The 21,324-nt window shown below is 36.1% G+C and overlaps 1 protein-coding gene across 1 annotated transcript in view; it reads right to left on the reverse strand.

Annotated features, from left to right (window-relative positions):
- Positions 1-21,324, reverse strand: part of LOC133775093 (large ribosomal subunit protein uL4-like) — a 64,055-nt gene that overhangs the window by 1,405 nt on the left and 41,326 nt on the right. The gene's annotated exons all lie outside the window — the stretch shown is intronic.

Here is a 21,324-nt window from a genome sequence, read left to right on the forward strand (position 1 = left end):
CTCTACCCACTGTACCACAATGGAAGGGAGAGTGGATGGAATGAAATAACATTGTGTTCTTGGAATTGTATTTACAAATCATATTACTATCTTGAAAAATAAAGTTTAATGGAGGTTCAGGAATTCTGAAAATGCCAGAATTATATAGTTTAAACCACCACAACCCAATAGGAAAATATAAGTGAAAAAGAAGTAAATGGATCTCGGAATATAGAAGCAAAAATAGCAGCAACCACCTAAATAAGTCGGATATAGTTACCATAATGCACATCAGAATTAAAGCAGTAATCTGATTAATCTAACTCCCACAGACTTATTGTTTTGTCTAACATATTCCCGGAAGAGAAATCGAGAGGAAGATTATCACATCTTTATTTGATATATATGCAGAATAATATCCAGGTCAATGAACAAGTATAACTCAGATCATAAAAATGAGAGTCACACCCCCTCAGTCATTCCAAGAAACAAGTCCGTTTACAGAACAGAAGACATTGAAGAAAAGGGGACAGTCCCTTGGAGCAGGGATCCCACCCCCACCCCAGGACACTATCAAACACTGATACTGTTACTCATTCTTTAACCCTTCCCCAAAAGGAATTATGGCTTTTACCAGGGTAACACTGTGTCTGTAAAGATAAATAATCAGAATTTTGGAAACTACCAGGATACTGACTCTGAACTCCTGTTGATTCATGGAGACCTAAAATGCCACTATGCCGCTACAGTCAGAGTAGAGGTTTGGGGAGGTCAGACTGTGAATGAAATGTTATCTCTAGTCCATCTCAGATATGACCAGTAGGTCTGTGAACCCGTTCTGTTGTTATTTCCCTAGTTCCAGAACTCAGATTTGGAACAGATATAATTAATAGCTGGAAAAACCTTCACATTGTTTCCCTGACCTTTGAAGTGAGTGTACTCCTGTGGAAAATGCCAAACAAAGCCATTAAACTGTCTATGTATAGGAAAATAGTACATCAAAAGCAATGCTTCATTCATGGAGAGATTACAGAACTTAGTTCCACCATCAATTCATTGAGAGATGTAGGGGTGGAGATTCCTGCCACTTCTACATTCAACACTCAGATTTTGCATGTACAGAAGCTGAATCTGGGATAATTATAGTGGGTTATTGTAAGCGTATCCAAGTGGCAAAACCAACTGCAGCTGTTGTACCACATGTGGTTTCATGGCTTGAGCAAATCAACATATCCACTGGCAACTGCTGTGTCATTATTGATCTGGCAAGTGTCTTTTTACATCCCTATCCACAAGATCCATGAGAAGTTTTCTTTCAGTCGACAAGTTCAGAAAAATAGATGAATTGTCCTAGCATAGGGTTGTATTAACTCATCATCTCTGTTGTCATAACATAGTTCACAAGGATCTTGATTTCCTTTAATATCTGCAAAATATTTATTAGCCCATTACCTTGATGACACTATGCTGATTATATCTAGTAAGAGAAGCTTGGTATATATTATATGTTGTGAATATACTCGCTTTTCAGATAATAGGAAATAAGTATGACTAAAATTGTTTTCTATTGCTGAAGATGACGTTTCAAATGGTGGAGTTTTAAGTATAATTTAAAGTATACACATATAGTATAAGTAGTTTCAAAGTATAGTTTCAAAAGATACATTACTGTGGGGTCATTTTAAGATATTTCTTCTGAGTTAAGTTTAAGTTGTTGCATCTGCCCCTCATACAATTGCAAAAGACATTCAATACTTCAATACCTAGTGGATTAATTTGGATTTTGGAGGTAACATCCTTCATTTGAGTGTGTTTCTTGATCTGTTTTACTATATGATCTAAAGGACTGACAGTTCTGAGTGCGTAAGATGGGAAAGTGTTATTCAGTGGATTCAGGCTATTGTACAAGCTTCAGTGCCACATGGATCCTATGCTCCAGCAGATCCAATAGTACTTAAAATGTTGGAACCAGATAGGGATGCTGTTTGGAGCCTTTGGCAAGCTGTCATAGGTGAAACATGGGGCAATCCTTTAGGATTTTGGAGCTGGGCCCTTCCATCCTCTGCAGATAATCACACTCCTTCCAAGAACCAGCATATGGCCTGCTACTGGACCATAATAGAATCTATAGAAGCCACATGCTTGTTCATGGACCACCAAGTTACCATACAAATTGAGTTGACAATCATGGACTGAGTGTTATGTGACAAAAAAGTCATAAAATTATGTTGCACAATAACAATCAGTCATCAAGTGGAAGTAGTACATACATCACTGGCCATGAAGACATATGTAAATCATGCAAAGTTGCCCAGACATCCATGGTGTTCACTCTATACCACCTTCTCAATTCAGCCTGTAACTATAGCATCATAGGGAGTTGTATATAATAATCTGACAAAGGATGAGAGCTAGGCCTGACTTCCAGATGATGTGCATAATATATATGTGATTCTGAAAAGGGAACAGCTGCAGTTCCATGCCTCACAATAACATATTCTTGAAGGACAGTAATCAAGGAAAATCCTCCTAGTGGGCAAAATTTCAGATAATTAACCTAGTGGTACATTTTTCTTAGAAACAAAAATGACAAGGCCTGTGATTACATACTGATTTATGGGCTGGAACCAATGACTTGGATGGATGGTCAGGGACATGGAAGGAACATGATTGGACGATTGATGGCAAGAATTTTCAGGGAGAGGTTTGTGGATAATTCTCTCTAAATGGGCACACAGCTTGAATATATTTATTTCTTATGCAAATTTTCAATAAAAGATTATCTTGTCAGAGGGGAATTTACTAGTCAAGTGATCAACAAAACAAAAGCTATTCCAAGATAAAGCCAAATTGTGCGAAGTTAAGGACAAGGAGAGATTCCTAAAGACCTGAAGAGAAGGAGATGATATATTCAAGGTCTTGGAGGAAAGAAAAAAACTAGTTCCAACAAGAATATTACAACTAACTAAGTTATCCTTTAGAAATGAATGAACTATAAAGTATTTCCTACAAAAGCCAGCCCCACAAAAGTTTGGCAGGGAGTCCTATATTAGAGGTAAAAGGATAATAACAACCATCGTAAAAACATGTGATACCATAAATTTACTATCAGAATTTACATGAAAGGGAAAGAAAATCCAACATTATTATCCAACTTCATCAGATAGAAATCCACAAAAACATAAAGATAAATAATAACAGAAGCAAACAAAAATAAAGAATATATAAATAATCAGCAATCACTAAAATGATTGTTATCTAACAAGATTAACCTTGATTGTAAATGATTCAAGCTCCCCATTGAAAAAATATGGGTTGACTGACTGGATTAAAAATATACCCAATTGTGGGTTTGGCGCTGTGGTATAGCAGGTAAAGCCACCACCAGCAGTGCTGGCAACCTATATGGGCGGCAGTTCTAGTCCGGCTGCTCCACATTCAATCCAGCACTCTGCTATGGCCTGAGAAAACAGTATCAGATGGCCCAAGTCCTTGGGCCCCTGCACCTGTGAGGGAGACCCTGAAGAAGCTCCTGGCTCCTGGCTTTGGATAGGCACAACTCAGGCCTTTGCTGACAATTGGAGAGTGAATCAGCAGATGGAAGAGCTCTCTCTCTCTCTCTCTCTCTCTGCCTCTCCTTCTCTCTCTATGTAACTTTTTCAAATAAATAAATAAATATTTAAAGAAAAATTCCAATTGTATGCTGCCTACAAGAAAATTTCTTCACAGGTAGAGATACACATACCCTGAAAATGAAGGGTTCGAAAATGTAGCATATGTAAATAGAAAACAAAGAGAAGAGGGAGTAGTTAAACTCACATCAGATAAAACAGACTTTAAATGAAACGTTCTAAAAACAAATAAAGACATTAAATATTGACAAGAAAATAGATTCAGCCAGATATAATAATCATAAATATGTTTGTAGCAAACATAAGACCACCCAAATATATCAAGCAAGTAGCAGTTGTAAAGAGAGAAATAAATCCCAATGCAATAATAATGGGGGATTTTAAAACCGCACTCTCTTCAATAGACAATCTGTATATAAAATCAATAAAGATACATCATGAGTTAAAACATACTGTAGAATAAATGGATCTAACAGACATTTGTAGAACATTTCATCTAACAGCTACAGAATACACTTTCTTCTATTCAGTATATGGAACATTTTGTAAGATAGACCTTATATTAAGCCACAAATCAAGTTACAGTACATTTTCAAAATTAAAATCATGTCATGCATCTTCTTAGTCCACAAGGAGTAGAACTAGAAATCAGCAACAAAAAGAACACAGAACATTTGCAAACACATAGAAATTAAATGGCATGATACTGAATGGCCAATGAATCAACGAAGAAATTAAAAAGGGGGAAAGTACAACATATTTAAATCTGTGGGATACAGAAAAAAACAATATTAACAATGGTATTTATAGCAATAAGTACATATTCTAGATTTTAAATAAACAATCCAATGATGCATCTCAAAGACCAAGAAAAAAAGGAAGCAGTCAAACTCAAAATTAGTGGAAAGCAAAAAATAATAAGGATTAGAATAGAAATAAATTTTATTTTATTTTTTACTTTTTTATTTTTTAAATTTGTAGGTTTATTTATTTATTATTGTAAAGGCAGAATTACAGAATAGCAGAGGCAGAGAGAGAGAGAGAGAGAGAGAGAGAGAGAAAGAGCTTTCATCTGCTGGTTCACTCTGCAAATGGCTACAATGGTTGGAGCTGAGCCAATCCAAAGGCAGGAAATAGGAGTTTCTTCAGAGTCTCCCACATGAGTATAAGGGCTCAAGAACTTGGGCCATCTTCTACTGCTTTCCCAGACCATTGCAAAGAGCTGGATTGGAAGTGGAGCAGCCAGGATTCGAACCAGCACCCACATGGGATGCAGGCACTACAGGCGACAGCTTTCTCTGCTACATCACAGCACCTGCCCAGGAATAAATTTTTTAAAAATGCAAGCATATTCTTCAGATCTAGAACTGTCACTATTTAAGATAATGTTGGAAGAATTAAGGTACTGGCAAAAGAATTTACATAAATCAATGGAACAGAAAAGAAGGCTTTCATGGAAATGCAGCAGGTAAGGTTGCCAGTTGTGACACCAGCATCCAGTTTTTGAGCACCACTAAGAGTCCCAACTGATCTGCTTTCAATCCAAATTTCCTGCCAATACACATGGGAAAGCAATAGAAGATGGCCAAAGTAGTTGGGCTTTGTCACTCATATGGGAGACCAGGAGTTCCTGACTTCTGGTTGCAGCCTGGCTCAGATCTGGCTGCTACAGCCATTTGGGGAGTGAGAGAGGTGAGTGTAAGATTTTTCTCTCTCTCCCTCATCATCTTTTTCTCAATCCTGCTCTACTTTCCAAATAAGTACATAACAAATAAGTAAAAATTTTTCAAAAAGGAACAGAATAGAGAACAGAGAAATTAACCCAAATGTTTACAGCAAAAAGAATTTTGAAAAGGGTGTGATTGTAGACAGGATAGTCTTTTCTTTTTTTTTTTAACATTTATTTAATGAATATAAATTTCCAAAGTACAGCTTATGGACTACAATGGCTTCCCCCCCATAACTTCCCTCCCACCCACAACCCTCCCTTCTCCCGCTCCCTCTCCCCTTCCATTCACATCAAGATTCATTTTCAATTCTCTTTATATACAGAAGATCAGTTTAGTATATATTAAGCAAAGATTTCAACAGTTTGTACCCACATAGAAACTCAAAGTGAAAAATACTGTTAGAGTACTAGTTATAGCATTAAATCACAATGTACAGCACATTAAGGACAGAGATCCTACATGAGGAGTAAGTGCACAATGACTCCTGTTGTTGACTTAACAAATTGACACTCTTGTTTATGGCATCAGTAATCTCCCTAGGCACTTATCACGAGTTGCCAAGGCTATGGAAGCCTTTTGAGTTCACCAACTCTGATCATATTTAGACAAGGTCGTAGTCAAAGTGGAAGTTGTCTCCTCCCTTCAGAGAAAGGTACCTCCTTCTTTGTTGACCTGTTCTTTCCACTGGGATCTCACTCACAGAGATCTTTCATTTAGGTCATTTTTTTTTTTCCCCAGAGTGTCTTGGCTTTCCATGCCTACAATACTCTCATGGGCTTTTCAGCCAGATCCGCATACCTTAAGGGCTGATTCTGAGGCCAGAATGCATTTAGAACATCTGCCATTCTATGAGTCTGCTGTGTATCCCGCTTCCCATGTTGGATACTTCTTTCCCTTTTTGATTATATCAGTTAGTATTAGCAGACACTAGTCTTGTTTGTGTGATCCCTTTGACTCTTAGTCCTATCATTATGATCAATTGTGAGCTGAAATTGATCACTTGGACTAATGAGATTGCATTGGTACACGCCACCTTGATCGGATTGAATTGGAATCCCCTGGTATGTTCCTAACTCTACTGTTTGGGGCAAGTCAGCTTGAGCATGTTCCAAGTTGCACATCTCTTCCCTCTCTTATTCCCACTCTTATATTTAACAGCAATCACTTTTCAGTTAAGTTTCAACACATAATAATAACTGTGTGTTGATTACAGTATTCAACCAAAAGTATTAAGTAGAACAAACAAAAAAAATACTAAAAGGGATAACGTATTAAGTTGTTCATCAACAGTCAGGGCAGGGGCTGATCAAGTCACCATTTCTGTCTATTGGAGATATGCAGTACAAGTACTACTCATTGATAGTCACTACCCATGAGACTACTGCCCTTTTCTTGATAGGTTTGGAGTTGAGAAACATCAGCCTGAGATCCATTTCTACTTACTGAGAAGATACAAGATTTCCTGGAGCTGTGTTGTTCTTTTGTTTACAGAGTCTCAAACCCGTTCACCTTCTTCCAATTATCTTTAGCGTTCTATCTTGACTGCCATTTAATTTCCAGGGTTTATAATTTCTTTAAAGTTTTATTTATTTATTTGAAAGTCAGAGTTACACAGAGAAAGAGGGAGAGGCAGAGAGAGAGAGAGAGAGAGAGAGAGAGGAAGAGAAAGAGAGAGAGAGGTCTTCCATCCACTGTTTCATTCTCCAATTGGCTACAATAGCCAGAGCTGCACCAATCTGAAGTCAGGAGCCAGGAGTTTCTTCCAGGTCTCCCACGCAGGTGCAGGATCCCAAGGATGTGGACCACCTTCTATTGCTTTCCAGGCCATAGCAGAGAGCTGGATGGGAAGTAGAGCAGCCAGGACTCGAACTTGTACCCATATGGGATACCAGACTGCAAGGGGTGGCTTTACCCACTACACCACAGTGCTGGCCCCCAGGGTTTATAATTTTACTTATTGGAGAAAAGATGTGAGTAAAATATCTATATGTATTATTTCTGGACTGAAAACTGATGTTCATAGAGTTTTAATCTGAATTTTATTATTTCCTTTTTCTTTAAATTTACCTTAATAATAATAATCTTACCTACTTCAATTGTTTCTTAAGGTAAAAGTTGAGGTCATTGTTTGAGACCTTGATCCTTTTCTTATATTGGTATTTAGGGCTGTGTGTTTTAGATGTCTGTGTCCTCTTTGAAAGTAATGTTGAAACTCAGACCCAATTGCAGCAGTATTAAGTACTGGGAAATTTGGTACATGATTCAGTTGTGAAAGGCCCACTTTCATGGATGGAATTAGTGTATTATTAAAGGGTAGCAGTAATCAGGTAGGCCTCAGTTGCCTTCCATTTCTGCCATGGAAGGACAGTGTTGATCCTCTCTTGAGGACACAGTAAAAGGGCACAACCTTGAACAGAGTGGCCCTCACAACACGGGATCAGTTGGTTTCTTAATCTTGGACTTCCCAGGCTACAGGACAGTCTGCAAAAATTTGTATTATTTACAAATTGCTCAAGTTGGACATTTTATTATTACAGAATGAAAAGACAAAAAAGGAGTGCTACAAAGTCTCAATTTACAACATAATGGATGTCCCACAAATTTTGTATACTACTTGTAGAATATGAGTTATTTTAATGCTAATTAATGCCTTTGCACAGATGTATATGGAAAAATAACTCCAATCAACATTCCTTTCACCTCAGGACTTCCACAAAAGCAGTGATTTCTTATCGATTATTTAATGCGAACACTGTTTTTAGTAGTGAGTTTGTGGTTGTCACTTTCTTCAGTTGCCTGCTCAATGTCTTACTGAATAGACAGCCCAAATAAGAGACTTATTTTTGAAATTTTTCAATTACCTATGGTGTGAATCTCTATTTCTTCTTGCTGAAGCTGTTTGCTGCTGCAGTAGGTAGGGTTGCAGATATAAATGAACCTTTAGAAAGGCTTGGAAGACATCCGGCACATTTCTAATCTAGGCATCCAGTTACTAATTGACAACATCAGGGGATAATGCAAAAGTTGCACTCCCAATCTGAGTTGAAAATAGGGCATATTTATTTTCTATCTTGGAAACTCTTTTACAATGTTATAATGACTGCAATCTAAGCCTGAATTCAGGGGCTCACTGACACCATTGACTTTGTCGTGACTTAAATTACAGTGTCTCTCTATGTCTCATCTAGGAAAGAATAAACATCACCCCCCCCAATTTATACCAAACAATCTGAAATATATTAGGACAATATTGACCATCAAACTGGCTTCAATTTTATACTGATTCAGTAAGTAATTCGTAATTCTCAATTATTGACTCAATGATTCAAAAGATTTAAATAATAAAACAAAATAAGAAAGGCATTGGCTTCATAGGAAACCCAAGTCCATCATATAATTAAGTCTTAATGTGCACAGTTCTCACTTTATACCACTGCAAAATCATTAACTGTATTTTCTTCTTAAATATACTGGCAACACCTACATATCTATTATAGTATCATCAACTTTTATTTGTAGCTTCATTTTATAATTCTGGGCCAAAATACTATCCTAATTTCTCATTACATTGTTTGTGTAGTAAACCTACATTTATTTTTAACAAATATGTGTGTATATAGAACAAAAATGTTTGCTCTCACGTAATTGATAATTCATACTGCTATGAAGTGGATTGGGAGTATGGAGTGGTAAACGTGAGTAAATACATAAAGATAATATTTCTCAATTTAAAAATAATGGAACAGCATCCCATTTGGGCACCAGTTCAATTTCAACTGTTCCACTTCCAATCCAGCTCTCTGCTGTGGCCTGAAAAGCAGTGGAGGATGGCCCAAGTGCTTGGGCCTATGCACCCACGTGGGAAACCCAGAAGAAGCTCCTGGATCCTGGCTTTGGATTGGCTCAGTTCCAGCTGTTGCAGCCATGTGGGGAGTGAACCATCAGATAGAGGAATTCTTCTTGGGGGAGAAAATCCAATCTTCATGTGAAAAAGCTTCATGGAAAACGTTTGTGAGAGGGAAGCAACTGTGATGTTATAGTCAGGTGAAATTGGAAGGAACATATAAATCATTTTGAACACATGGACAAATTTTGTTGATGGGAAGAGAATATCAACCTAAGGGGAAAATATGGAAATTTATGTCAAAATATTGAATCTGCCATTTATTTGTCATTGTGGGTGTGAGCTGGACCATTGGTTGAGATTAAAGTAAATGAATGAATGACTACTATGAGACTCCAATGAAATGAACATATTTTAATGTATTCCAGGTAATCACAAGTGTGAGTGCTTAGATTATAGTTACTACAAAATTGTATTTAAAATAATACAATACTTTTGTAAGATTTTCCATAAACCTCTTCTGGCCGGTTTTCATATCTTATGCTACATACGGATTTATCCATCCTACCCATTAGTCTTTTTCCCCCAAATTTCTATGTAGATGTGTTTCTGTCCCACTAAGTGTTTAAGGGCAGAGACTGTGTCTTATGACTCTTTGGATTCTGGGTACATGGCACGATGGGCATGAAGTACAGAAAATGCACTGGCACAATGCTGGTTGAGACTATTAATAATTGTATAATATTAAGTTTTAAGCATCTACAGGAAAAAAAAATACTCAAGTGCTATGCAGGAGCATCCTAATGAGATTATCTTTGTAGATTTGTTAATACTTAAACATGAAGCAGCAATGTTTTTTATCCTCTGAATCGGAATTTTCTTTTTTGAGTTGAATTAGGAATATTGCTTTATCCAAGAAATTTACTCTCATGAACAGACATAATCATTTTAGAATTTCTCTAGACTTTATTTTCTTATTCTTGAAAAATAAACAACAATCTATCCATATGCAGGGAAACTGAAAATCTTCTAAGTGTTTCAGAGAAAAATTAACACAAGGAATTGGTTACATTGGTGACTGAAGACTAAAAGGCCACAATGTATGAAAAAGTAAGCAAGAGATTACGAGCAGCAGGAAGCACTGCCTCTCCAAGGACTAGAGAGATGCTTGAAAGAAGTGTTATTGTGAGATCCCTGAAGCTATGCTGTAGCAGGGGCTAGATCTCAGTAGGATCTGGAACTGCAGAAGAAAAGGCTATTTTATAGGAGGAAGACGCAAGGAGAACTCCCTGATGTTGGAGAGTCCGCTAGAAACAAACAGAAAAGGGATCATGGAAATAATCTTACTTCTTTTAAATTCTTGACCTATATTCTTCCAGTTTCTCTTATTGACCAGAGAGAAAAGGGTTTATGTAAGGTTGTTCTCACAACCATATGTAAAGTGAAAGGAAAAATATACTTCAGCAGAAACTGGCAAATTACTGGCATGCATTCTTAGATAATAGCTATTCCAGGATACATATCTCAAATATATCTTATTAAATAAAATAAGATGGTCACAAAATATTTACGATTGTATTATTCACAATGGAATAATTTGTTGAAACTGCTGTGGGCAAGGAACTCATTTTGAAGTGTTGTCCATTTTTTCATAAATTTGTATCAATACAGAAAAAAATCTATGACTAAATCATTAGTTCTTCATTTGGTTCACACATTAGGAAAACAATCCATTCTTCTTATCTGATTTAGAAAGAACAATATTAAGATGGCTCACTGAGCTTCGGAAAGCATAGGGAGAAATTGATTGAGCTACATTTCTAGCCTCAGATCAGTATTGTGTGTCATTTTTAGTTTGAAATTACCCATTTGATTCTGTTAGGAAAACAAAGTCAGACAATTAAAATAAGAGCAATCAAAATTGATGAATATATTTTTATTAAATTCAAAATCACTGAAAATATTGTCATTGAAATCAAGTTTCAAAAAGACTACTTTACTTTCAATATTTTCTTCCTAATAATTTTCACACTTCACTGTATAGCTTATGGCAAGATAATTATCTTATGTTTGACCAATGATTTCCTAACTGAGGATTACCTTTGAGTCCATTTTTTTATTCTTTAATATTTATTTATTTATTTGAAAGTCAGTGTTACACAGAGAGAGAAGGAGAGTCAGAGAGAAAGAGAGAGGTTTTGCATCCACTGGTTCATTCTCCAATTGGCCACAATGCCCAGAGCTGTGCTGATCTGAAGCCAGGAGCCAGGAGCTTCTTCTGGGTCTCCCATACGAGTGCAGGGGCCCAGGGACTTGGGCCATCTTCTACTGCTTTCCCAGGCCATAGCAGAGAGCTGGATCAGAAGTGGAGCAGCGGAACTCAAACTGGTGTCTATATGGGATGCCAGCACTGCAGGCAGTGACTTTACATGCTACTCCACAGAGCCAACCCCTGAGCCCATTTATTTTTCTTTGCATAAGTAGACACGTATGTCCAAAAACCATAAGGGCAAAATATCTTTAATACAACCTTATGACAGATGTTTCTGATTAATATTGTTAATACTAGTTAATATTTTCTTCCCTAAACTCAGTGATTTCTTTTGCAAACAATCATTTTTCTGTCTCTGAACAAATAATAAATCAGGCTAATGGTGAACAAAAGCAAAAGTCAGAAAAATTATGAACTCAGGATATAGCTAGGCTTTCATCACTTCACTGAATTTATCTAACTGGAGTTCCTTCCCCAAGTTAAATCTGAGAAGACCTGGAGTCAGATACCTGGTCTTGACAGAGGAATATTCCCTGCTGTATCTTAGAGTGAAGAGAACAGATGTCTTATTTTGAAATTGTCAATAATTCGATTTAGCTAAAAGTTTGAGGACCAGGGAGAACCTAACAAAATATAAAGCCATAGGATTAACAAAGAGGGTTCTTGTTATAAAACCAATGGGATCTAGAATATTTTCCTGAATGACAGGATTTCATTGACTTTTGAAATGAAAAGACATGATCAAATATTAATTTTAAAATGCTATTCTAGTTTTGGTATTGAGAAAAAATTGAAAAGAATATTGTATTAAATTGAAGGAAGAGAAACCACTTTAAATGCCGCAGCAATTGCCTTTGAAAATGATAGTTTTCTTGAGTTACTTAGAGATTAGAATATTAGAAATAATTGGAATGTTTTAAAAGCATAAGGAAGAAACCAGTGAAAAGCGATTGATTGGATAGGACATTTGAATTAGAAAGAAAGATTAAACATGACATTAATTTGTGACTTCCTACCTACTGAATTTTAAGTCAATTTTAGTATGTTCACCAAGAGTAACAACATTTTATAAGTTTGCATTTTGGAAAATAATAAAATAGTCATTATAAGCATAATTATGTACTAAAATATTTAATTATTATTAACTTTAATATTCATGTTTTAATAATATACAGAATGCAATATCTATGTAAATATATATTATTGTTTATTTTATTTGTATATTTGATATAAATATGTAATACTTATAAGGATAAGTTGGAATTGGGAGCAGAGTTATTGCTCAAAAGCAATGTTTTATGGAATGTGAACCCCCAAATTGGAGACGTAACGGCTATAGCAAAAGCCTGTCACTGTAAACATACACTTTGTACCTAGATGTCTATAATTATATATACAAACCATCCCTTTATTTCGACATCATATCCCATACCTGGACACCATGTAGAATCTATTTTTGCATATCTCCAACAACAACAATAAAATTGATATTACTTCCTTAGTAATGCAATGCATTTTCATGGTTTTCATACCATCTATATACTGACAACTTCAAATACTTCTATCACTGATATTCCACCACGCAAGACATTTCTACATGGATATCTGTGTGTGTGTGTGTGTGTGTATCACACAGCTCAATTTAGCCAAGAGAGAAATTTTACTGTTTCTTCCAAAACTTGCACTACTGATAATTTTTCTGCAATTGATTGAAAGTTAGTTCCTAGAAATAAATATTTTAAAATTGTTTCTGATTTCTCTCTTTTTCTATTATGTTGAAAATAATGGGAAAATTATTTTCTCAACATTCAAAATACATCCAAAACATTTCTTTTTGCTATATCACTATATATTACTCACTATATCACTATTAAATCCTCACTATTAAATTATCAGTGTATTAAAAATTCTGGCCTAAGCACCATTGTTGCTTCCTTAGATTAGTACAATGGTCTTCTCACAGCATTCCCCACTTCCATGCATTACCCTCTGTCATCCATTCTTGACTATTTATCCAGAGTTAGGTGAATCATTCACTCTTCTGCACAATATCTCACAATGACTCCTCAATTCACAAATTACAAAGTCATGGAAATGATTGAAAGACTTTCTACAATCCTCTCATTAACTTGGAAGGCAAAAGATCAATTGTCCATTTTCTCAGAATTCACCATGCACTTTTCATCCACTGCTTACTTCTGGATACACTGTCTTCCTGTAACTAAAATATGCAAGCAATAGTCTGATTTTTGTACATTTTCTCTGATTAGATGAATATCTCTACCCTTTTCCCCATCACCTCCTTTAAATCTTGGTAATTTTTTTTTCTTTTATCTATGTGTTGATAGCTCTATGTATGGAAGAAAATTGTGCTGCTTTGTTCAGTGATGTAATCTAAATAACAAGAATAGAATCTGGAAATAGTAAGTGAAAATTAAGTATTTACTAAGTTAAAGGATTTATGAATAAAGTCAATTACATTGGCATAAATTTCCTAGGGGCATATTTGTTCGAAATTTAAGCATACTACTTTTTTCTGTTTCATCCTATTCTGGTATCACAAAAATCATCATATCTAAACTGAATGAAATCAGAAATAGAAAGAAAAATACCTTAAAATGGTCAGTTTTTACATCAAATATTAATTAGCAGTTTAGCAGTTACTCTCTTTTTAAAATTTAGACCTCATACTAATTTGGAGGTTGTGTGTGTGTACTTTTTTAAAAAATTAAGTAGCAAAGCCATACAGTCAGAAGCAGTGTAACTACTGGTTGAGATGAAGTATATCAAACTTTATTCCTTGAATTTCACACAAGGAATCATTATCATGTTTTACATTTCTTATCTCTGTTCTAAATGTCCTGATTCCTCATCTGTTTTTTACTTTCTCCTCACTCTGATCACATTCTTTAGACTATAAATGGAGTGCATGATTGCAGACTGTCCCCCAAATTAAAGTACGTTCATGTATCACATCTAAGTTTTAATTTGAATGTACAAATATGGTAATATGTGTCATAGGTTTATATCTTTTGCAGACACTTGATCATTCCCAGTAGCATAGTAACACTGTGGAACTGGTGTTTGCCACGGATGACTAACACGCTTAACTATATAAATGGTACTAGGGGTAAAATATTAAAACATGCATTTGTTCTCAGATTGCTTGCTTGAGTTCTTCCTTTTTGCTTTCTTTTCATTGCATTCTTTTCTATGTCTCTCTTCCTTCACATTCAGAAATCTCTACTAAGTATGAATATGAGATACATTACTAGGTAATAGGAAACACAAGTACAAAGACAGACATAATCAAGGGACTCAGACTATCAGTTGGAGAGACACCATCATGAAACAAACTGTGATACATTCTTCTCTGAAAACATTAATATTTATCTACCAGTAGGATGAAATTAGATTTCATTAGAATCTATTATTTAGAATATATTTTGCATGTTTACTTAAAATAATTACTTTGAACCAAGTCTATAAATTTTTTAAAAAGCTTACCTTTATTTAAATGTACTTTTGTAACAGAGATACAAGAATTACATGCACAGATAGAAATTCTATGAGATTCAAGATTTTTATTTAAATAATATTGAAGACATTGTCATAGTAATTTAGTTTCAACCTTCAAGAAAAATGTTCTACAGAGACTGAACACATTGTAAAGCTTTTTTGTAGGATTAAACTAGGACTATTTTAAGGACAATTTAGCATTAAGCTAAAATATGCTTTAAATAGTAGTAGCATGCCTTTTGAATTTAATGGCTGTACAACTTCAACCACCAATACTTGCTTGAATAATTTTTCAAACTGAAAACCAAAAGAGACTTAAAAACTCTAGGAGAGCATTAAACCAGATAAAACCCAGATGAAACTCTTATTCCAGATATTGTTACACTTGTTTGGTTGAGTCAAATTCAATTTTATTTTGAATGTCAGGAAGAACATGGCACCAGTGCTGCAAATATTTTGTTCAAAAATGTATATTTAAACAGCTGAGTCAACATATCAGCATCTGTGCATCTTTCTACTAAGAAAGGATTCAAAGTGTGTCTCCCAGACACTTGTGCTAGCAAAGATTAGTGTGACAAGTCCTGGTGAATGGTGCAAAGTCTGAATTCATTACTCTGAAGGTAACGTTTGCTATTGATTGCTGGGAAGAAAAGAAAGCAAATTCGGAGAATTATGTAGTAATAAACATGTAGAATAGAAATTTGTTCTACAGTGCTCATCAAGTATTTTTTTGAACTCCTTTCTTTGGCTTTGGACATTACTTCTGTATGGTTCACACCTGTTAGTGTAGAAGCCAAAAGTTTCATTTTTACACTTATAATTAGAGATATACAGGTCAGTGATCCAGAAGTGAGAATGTAGAGAAACAGAATTTCCCGAGGCATTGGGAATTGAACTTTAGGGATACAGCAGTTTTTCAGCTTCTGCTATTCAGTTCCATGACTCACCTTTAATATCCACAATGCAATTTATGAGCTACTCAATGCAGAATGGTAGCAGGTTTTTGTGTTTTTTTTTTCTCTTAAGGCAATCCTTATACTGTTCTGTGTGCTTTTTATGGCTGGACAGTTTATTCATCTGTACTCTAAAGCATTCTTGGAGGATACACAAGGAATGAAATATCATTAATAAGTTTACTATCTAATTCCTTTCAGGTGTATACAATTAAGAACCTGTGTAATGTAATTTCTTCATATCATGGCTAAAGTTCTCCAAAACATTTTAAAATTTTTTTCAATTTCCTTGACTAACTCTATGTGTTATAAAGTTATAAGGGGTTAAGACAGAAAAACTTTCATTTATATTTTAGTTTCCCCTTTGTTTTCATACCAACTTCCCAGAAATGCAATGGAAAAAAAATCACTGACCAACATTTAAATATTGTAATTCTCCATAGTATTTTAATTTTTATATTCCCATTTTATCTTTTTTTTTTAAAATGATTTATTTCATTTATATGAAAGACAGAGTTACAGAGAGAGGTAGAGACAGAGAGAGAGAGAGAGAGAGGTCTTCCATCCACTGGTTCACGCCCCAGATGGCCGCAACTGCCAGAGCTGTGTCGATCCGAAGCCAGGAGCCAGGAGATTCTTCCCACATGGGTGGGAAACTCTTATTCCAGATATTGTTACACTTGTTTGGTTGAGTCAAATTCAATTTTATTTTGAATGTCAGGAAGAACATGGCTCCAGTGCTGCAAATATTTTGTTCAAAAATGTGTATTTGAGTTTCCCAGGAGGTCTCCCACGTGGGTGCAGGGGCCCAAGGACTTGGGCCATCTTCTACTGCTATCCCAGGCCATAGCAGAGAACTGGATGGGAAGAGGAGAACCCGGGACTAGAACCAGCATCCATATGGGATGCCAGTGCTTCAGGCCAGGGCTTTAACCAGCTACGCCACCATACCAGCCCCATTCCCACTGTATCGTATCTACACTTAACTTCACATATCTCTCCATCTTCCTCTTTATGAGTGCAACTTTCATGGAATACTTTGTTATAGCAACAGTTCTATCTTTTAAAAAATACTCTTATCCTTTGATTTCTGTGCCATGTAAACCCAGAATTTTCCACTTTTTCTCTGTCTTACTGTTTCGTCTGGGCTCCAATTCCCAGCATTCAATTATCTAATAAATTCTCGAATATTTCAATTGGGTTATGTTGTGTGTTTTATTATATTGTGATTTTTGTGAATCTAAGTAAATTTTAATTATGATTAATATGAATATATTTTGATAGTACTAACTCTATTTTGAATTTTCTCTTATAACACAAGCTGTATTTGAGCCAAGTGGCTGACTGATAGAGAAGAGACTGGCAATTCACACTGGTTGACTGATAGTCACATTGACAACTGTTGGCTGAGAGCAACAAGGCATCTTCACATTAACTGCCTGAGAGTCACATTGACAACTGTGCACCCATATGCAAATGAGATAAGTTGGATCACAGACTTCCCCCTCAAATTGGAAATCTGGAAGCTAAGATAATGCACATTTCAGAGCAATAAATTATAGTGATTGCAGATTGCCATTTGAGACACAGCTTATGGTGGCTCCATTTTCCCTATAAGAACTCATGTGGAGGAGTCACCAGAGGTTCTGCTGGAATGAAATGCTCTTTACTCCATTGCTCTCTGCTTGCTGGGCTCTTGAATCATTCAGTGTCACTGGAATGGGCAGGTCTACATGGGCCATTTGGAAAATCCCTCTGTGAATGCAATGTTTTACTCATTACTAGTGCTCTGCACTTGACTAATTTTCTTTTGCCTGTTTTTCCTGCCCTTTTATAAATTCCATCTATTTTTTTTGCCTATTCTATTTTTAAATACCTTGCAATAAAACCATTAATTCAGAACCTGTCTGTGTTCCCTTGGTTTATCATTTGATTAAAAGCTAAAGAATTTGCCACTTTTTGACATTAAATTTCTCACTAAGTACTAAGGACACTGGACCACTCTGTTTGGCCCAACATGATGCAATGTATCTTAAAATCAGTGCATTCAAATATGGTTTACCTGTCCCTTTAAAACTACTTACATTCTTCCTCTTCTCCTTCTCATAGATCCATCCTATATTTTCCCCTATATTGGAAAATCTCAACACCAACATCAGCTATTTGATCTTTTCAGAAACTCTGAATCTATGACTAGGTCTTCACTTTCACTTAAAATATCCCATTAATTGACAGTTATACAAATCCTGCCACTACTTACAGAATTATATAATTTATCCTTTTTTCCATAAACATAGTTCTAATTATCTTCAAATACCATCATTTCTTATACTACTTCCAGGAAGTAGATGGAATGTCTATTATCTTATTCCTTTTTAATATTTTCTTAATTGTGCAGCCATAAAGTAATTTTGAAACATCAATATCTTGCCCCATTTGTGTCTTTTCTAAAGTTTCTACTTCCAGTAATATTCAGTCTTTTATTAATTATCTAACTCGTCCAAGACAACATTTCAAAGCATATAAGTTCCAATCCCCTTTACATCCTTCAACCTAAGCTGAATGGGATTTATGATTGTCTGGAAAACATGTTACTCTTCTTTTTTTTTTTTTTTTGACAGGCAGAGTGGACAGTGAGAGAGAGAGATAGAGAGAAAGGTATTTCTTTAACGTTGGTTCACCCTCCAATGGCCGCTGCAGCTAGCGCACCGCGCTGATCCGAAGCCAGGTGCCAGGTGCTTCTCCTGGTCTCCCATGCTGGTGCAGGGCCCAAGTACTTGGGCCATCCTCCACTGCACTCCCGGGCCACAGCAGAGAGCTGGCCTGAAAGAGGGGCAACTGGGACAGAATCCAGCGCCCTGACCAGGACTAGAACCCCGAGGTGCTGGCGCCGCAGGAGGATTAGCCTATTGAGCCGCAGCGTTGGCCCATGTTACTCTTCTTTAAGATCAACAGCCTTAGCACAGACTGCTCTGAAATTCCTCATGACTACTCATCCTCTGGATAATAGTTTGTGTTTGTTACTTTTGTATATCAACTTGACTGGGTTAAGGGATGACCAAATTAAAAAAAAAAAAGGTATGGGAGCCAGGTTATAGTCCTGGTTGCTCCTCTTCCAGTCCAGCTCTCTGCTGTGGCCCGGGAGGGCAGTGGAGGATGGCCCGGGTGCTTGGGCCCAGGCTCCCATGTGGGAGACCAGGAGGAAGTGGGTGGCTCCTGGCTTCAGATTGGCACAGCGCCAGTCGTGGCGGCCATTTGGGGAGTGAGCTAATGAAAAGAAGACCTTTCTCTCTGTCTCTCACTGTCTGTAACTCTACCTGTAAAATAAAAAAAAAAAGGCACATAAAGGATGAATTTTGTGTGTGTGTGTATATATATCTGTATATATGCATATATATGTGTGTGTGTGTGTTTGTGTGTATCTATCCCCTTTTCACCTTAAATTGGGACTGTTTCTCTTGCCGTTCTGCACTGGTGCTACAGGTTTTCAGGTCTCAGGCTCTGGGATGTACTCTATCAGAACTTCCATCCTCCCCTGCAGTGCAATTTCTCAGCCATTCATTCTCCAACTGAGAGCTACCCTGCCAACCCCCTGATTCTCAGTCACACAGATAAAGCTGAATTATACTATTCACTTTCCTACTCAGCTTGCAAATGGCATATCATGAGACTTCATGGCCCCCACTGTTAAGAAAGTAAATTCCTGTAATGAATTTCTTCCTATGCAAAAGTCTTCAAAAGGTTCAGGAAACATATGAGTTTTGAAGGAACTGTGTATGCATTTCAAAAATTTTTGCACCAAAATTAGCTTATCTTTTAATTTCATTTCCCATATGACTGCTTGAAATGAAAGTATTATAAGTGACATTAAAGCACAGCAATTTTATGGTACACGCTATTACACTGATGAGAGGAATGTGTACTCTACCACTCTGGGGTGAAAAGTTCTGTAGACATCTGTCAGGTCCATGTGGTCTATAGTGTCGATTAACTCTTGTTTCCTTGATGATTTCCTATCTGGTTGATCCATCCATTGCTGAAAGTGGAGAATTGAAGTCTCCCATTGCTATTGTATTGGACTATATGTCTCCCTTTAGGTGCATTAACGTTTCTTTTAAATAGCAGGCATCCTGTTATTGGGTGCATATACATTTATTATAGTCCTATCTTCCTGTTAAATTTACTCCTTAATCATTATGTAGTGCCCTTCTTCATCACTTCTAACAATTTTCATGTTAAAGTCTATTTTGTCTGATACTAGGATGCCAACACCAGATCTTATTTGGTTTCTGGTAACATGGAATAACTTTTTCCATCCTTTCACTTTCAGTCCACATATAGATTTGTTGGAGAGATGTGTTTCTCGTAGGAAGCAACTAGATGGGTCTTGTTTTTTAATTCATTCAGCTAGTCTGTATCTTTTACATTCAAGGTGACTATTGATAGATAAATAACAAGTTGTCCCAGACATTTTCCCATAAATATTCCAATTATTTACTTTGGATTTCTTTGCACTTCTACTGGGGGATTTTCTGCCTTCTCACTCTTTCATGATGGCTATCTTTCTTTGTTTCTGTGTGTAGCACATCCTTAAACATCTTTTGTGAGACTGGAGGAGTAGAGGCAAATTATTTCAATTTCTGTTTGTTATGGAAGGTCTTTATTTACCTTCATTCATAAATGTAAGCTTTGTAGGGTACAGTATTCTGGGTTGATGGTTTTTTTCTTTGAAGACTTGGACTATATATTGCCATTCCCTTCTAATTAAAGGGTTTCTGGTGCGATGTCAGCTGTTGTGTAGTTGGAGATCCTCTGAAAGTAATCTGGTATTTCTCTCCTGCACATTTTAGAGTATTTTCTTTATGTTTTACTGTGCAGAGTTTGACTACAATATGTCCTGGTTTAGATCTTTTTGGTCATGTCTGTTAGGAGTTCTATGTGTTGCCTTTACTTGAATGTCCCTTTCTTTCTCCAAATTGGGGAAATTTTCTGTAATTATTTCACTAAATAAGCCTTCTAGTCCATTCTCTGTTTCCCCATCATCAGGAACTCCTAAGATCTATTTGTTGGGTCATGTGATGGTATCCTATAAAGCTTCAACACTGTTTTTAAGTTTTCTATTTTCTTCTTGATTTTTTGTTCTGACTATAAAATTTCCACAGATTTTCTTCTACTTCTGATATTCTTTCTTCTGTCTCACCAAGTCTAATGTTAAGGACCTTACATTATCCTTTTTTATTTGACCTATTGAATTCTTCGTTTCTAATAATTGATTTTGATTTCTCTTTAAAATCTCAATTATATGGGAAAATTTTTAATTCATGGTCATGTGTGGTTTTCTTTAGTTCATGGATTTGCTTTTGAGTAATCCTATTACGAAATTTTTAATTCTGTT

Source organism: Lepus europaeus, chromosome 16 (genome assembly GCF_033115175.1).
Source record: "Lepus europaeus isolate LE1 chromosome 16, mLepTim1.pri, whole genome shotgun sequence".
Classification (NCBI taxonomy): domain Eukaryota; kingdom Metazoa; phylum Chordata; class Mammalia; order Lagomorpha; family Leporidae; genus Lepus; species Lepus europaeus.